The sequence below is a fragment of the Octopus bimaculoides genome, chromosome 17, assembly GCF_001194135.2.
Source record: "Octopus bimaculoides isolate UCB-OBI-ISO-001 chromosome 17, ASM119413v2, whole genome shotgun sequence".
NCBI lineage: Eukaryota > Metazoa > Mollusca > Cephalopoda > Octopoda > Octopodidae > Octopus > Octopus bimaculoides.
In genome coordinates, this window is record NC_068997.1 from 36,324,775 (window position 1) to 36,328,971 (window position 4,197).

Genomic DNA, 4,197 nt, shown 5'->3' on the forward strand with positions numbered 1-4,197 from the left:
ATACTTTAAAGTTGGTTTTCATACCCAGCCCAATTCTGCAGAATCAGTGTCGTGATGGGAGCGCATGGGTTGGGAGTTTGATCGGCAGAGGTGATCAGGTTGCATATGCCAGCCCTTTTGACCCCCCCCCATCATATAACCCCTCTTTGCCTATGGGTTGGGAACCTTTCCAGCAAGGAAAATCGAATGCCCAAAAGGGCCCCCGATTCTCTGTATCAGAAGCGGTTATGTTCAGATCACAACTAAGTATATATATATGGGCAACACACACACAAACATATACGTACGTACACCTATTGCATACGGTTTTTGTATGCCCTTGCCCTTGTCCCCCCCTACCCGAGTAATATCATCAATTGAGGCAAATTTGGTACCCAGACATAAGTTTTGTAAAAGGAATACAGAGGCCTACCTTATCCCGCAGAGATGTGAGAGTCAGATCTCTCCTTTCAAAAACATGAACAATTTCGAAACATTGTTTACAAAATAATAGCTGACCATTTGCGAAGGAGCATGTCTATAGTCAACACTTAGGATTTTTGCTCTGGTAACTTCTGCTCTCTCCCATGTTCACGCACGACCAGCTATATGTCGCTATGAGTAGAGCAATGGATTCAGCAAATTTGGAAATTAGTTGTGGAGAAATGGAGAATATCATTTATATTGTGTGTGTATATATATACACACACACACGTATGTACACCTATCGCATACATGTGTTTTGTACACATACATGTTTGTGTGTGTGTGTGACTGAAGCCATTCACACATACATACATAACAACCCCTGTCTGTTTTTGTCTGTCAATCACTCACTAAAAAGACAAGATTTTAAAAATCTGTTATCTCTCTCTACAGTCGCTAGAAGAGGACCTAACTCACGTTTGCAAATGATGGTGTATTTCTCCGACTTGAAAATTGTTAGAAGTTATGGTTCAAAATTATTTTTAGCGCTATTCGCTGGTGCCTCGGGGGGAAAATTATTTGACGAAAATACAGCTAGGGTTGTGATGAATGTCCTAAAATTTAACTGACATGTCTGCTAATTTGTGGATGTGCATAAATTACATTCACGTACACACACACACAACCTGCCTTTTATATATACAGATATATATATACACATATAGCATCCTCATCATTTCGTGTCTGTTTTCCATGCTGGCATGGGTTAGACAGTTTGACTGGAACTGGTAAGCTGGAGGGCTGTACCAGTTCCAGTCTGATTTTGGTGTGGTTTCTACAGCTGGATGCCCTTCCTAAAGCCAACCACTCAAAAAGTGTAGTGGATGCCTTTTATGTGTCACTAGCACCAATCAAAACTATGATTTCTTTTGGTTTGACGAGTTTTCTCAAGCACAGAAAATAGGCAAAGGCCTTGATCACTTGTCATCACCTCTGTGGGGCTCATGTCTTCCTGGGTCTACCTCCTCTACAAGTTTCTTTCACAGTTAGAGATCAGCATTTCTTTATGCAGCTGTCCTCATCTCATGCCTCTTATGCCCAATTTTTCTCTCAAGAAACTTACACTGTCGTATATGTACACTGACATTGCACATTCAGCGAAGTATACTAGCTTCATTTCTTTGCATGTCCTCTATAGTCACAGCCCACGTTTCACTGCCATGTAGCATGGCTGTTTGTATACAAGCTTCATACAATCTGCATTCACATTGAGAGAGAGACCCTTTGTTACAAACAGAGGTAGAAGCTCTCTGAACTTTGCCCAGCCTATTCTTATTCTATATACATACATATACACGCACACACACATATATATAGAGAGAGAGCAAATGAAGCAAATAAATACACTTGGGCTTGATAGATAAAATAAAATATATAGAAGGATATATAAAATAGAAACAAAAAATGGAATTACTCTAAAGTTGAACAATCATGTATAAGTATATAGATATTCATATATTTATAGAACAGATTTGCATGGAGTACAAAAGTTACAGAAAACTAAGGGGAGAAGGCATAGTATTTCAAGTCCGATAGCTATTTCTGGGGGCTTGGAATTATGTAATAGTTGTAATGTTGACAGATGGAGTGCGCAAAAAGTCAAGAATATGCAACAAGTAGTGGATGCATTACTGTAAATCCAGGAAAACAGAGGCCAGATTTATGTAATAAAATTATTTATGAATATATTCTTATACACACAAAACTGACCAGGCTGTTCACATTTTCAAAAACATATATGCACAAAGCTGCACACACCATTGACATTTCTCAACCTGTTTAATAAACTGAATCCTGTATAGCAACACAATGAAATGAGCCACTAAACATAGCTAAAATAGGAAAATGTATGGATGAAAATATCAAGAAATTAATGATTATACAATATATCTGAGACATAGTTATGCGAATGTTGTATAAATAATATTTAAAATTAAAAATAAGTTATTTAAATACTATCAACATGAGTTATTTGAAATGTAGGACTAACAGAATGACAGTTGAAAAGGGTTAAACAATACAGAAAAAGATTAAATCAGAATTTTTATTAAGAATATTATTGATGTGGAGGGGGATAAGAGGTTTTCTGAAGATGCACAAGCTTCAGATCTTTGTACAGATTAGCACCAACTAAAAGTAGGTCTTGTAATGTTAAAATTCAATTATTTATTTTCAAAAACCAAATGTACTTTGCTAAAAAGTGTCTGAAAGTGTAGATGTGTGGGTTGAATCACAATTTCACTGGGTTTACTGTAAGACCTATATATTTTTTAATAATAGTATAACTAATTGTTGATATCTATGCACAGTACAGAGTAGACCTTGTGTGATGTTCACCATTCAAAGTATATACAATTATATATTTGAGTAGGATTAATAGTTACTGAAATTGTATGTTTCTTATTGCTGATACTACCTGAAGATGCTGTGAAATTATTAGAAGTAGAAAAACTAATTTTAAAAGAGTGTTGAATATCTCAGAGAAATTCAGCATGACAAAAATGCGACAAGGTTGGCCCTTGGAATTACAGGTACTACTCACTTTTGCCAGCTGAGTGGACTGGAGCAATGTGAAATGAACTGTCTTGCGCAGGGACACCACATGCTGCTGGGAACTGAACTCACAACCTGACAACGTGTGCCGAATATCCTAACTGCTAAGCCATGTGCCTTCACATGTCAGTATATGTCATATAACGTATACAGCAAATATATTTTACTGTGAATTTTCAAGAGAAAATTATGTTGAAACAAGTAGTGATAACACAATATGATAAATTTTAACTGGCAGTGGAGATAAGATGAAAGAAAGATTACAAAGAAAATCAAGTAAAGGTCAAACAATATCAACAACTATGGCATTCAAAATGAATTCACTTTGAAATTCCCCAACTCATCCTTTCAGTGTTGTAAAGAAATATCTTTACAACACTGAAAGTTATAGATTTCTTAAAAATCAGTAAGTGGCTAACATCAGTAAAACAGTAGTGGCGTTAAAAGTGGCAACTCTAAAAAACAAAAAGACTGTCAGCTATATTTTTATCAGAAAGATTTTGTTAGCTTATCACAACAATGATGACGACTATCACCATCATCATTTTAATGCCTGCTTTCCATGCTGACATGTACTGCAAATGTTCACAATTATTGCTGAGTTCTGAACTGAATATAACTAATTCAGATAGTGTTGTTTGGGGCTAAAAAACAGAAATTAGCTACTGTGAGAGAAACCAACTTTAGTATTATATTAGAATTTTCCTTCAATAGACTTCCTCTTTGCATGATGTGCATTTTTTTGTATTTTATTGAGTAAATTTCTACAGATTTTTCTGGCTTTGATTTTTGAGTTTAATACTTCAAATGTTGAGTCAAAATTCGGTAATATTATTCATTAGGGATTTTTTAAATTTTTTTTTTTTAAAGTTTCAGCTTAGAGCTGCGGCCATGCTGATGCACCACCGTGTTGCTACACTGTTATTACAGGGAGCCTCTTACAATATGTGGCACTTGGTGAAGAATGGAGTTTGATTTAGCAACCCTCATTTGCACCTCCTGCCGCGAGGTAGGTTCATCTGGGACTCTCGATAGGAAGAGGTCCAACTTTGATTTAAAAACTCCTACATCTACTTTGTGCAGATTCCTCAGGCTCTTTGGGAGAATATTAAAAAGCTGTGGGCCCCTGAATCCCAAGCTGTTGCAGTAACTGGTCCTGAAGCGCGATGGCATTGCTGG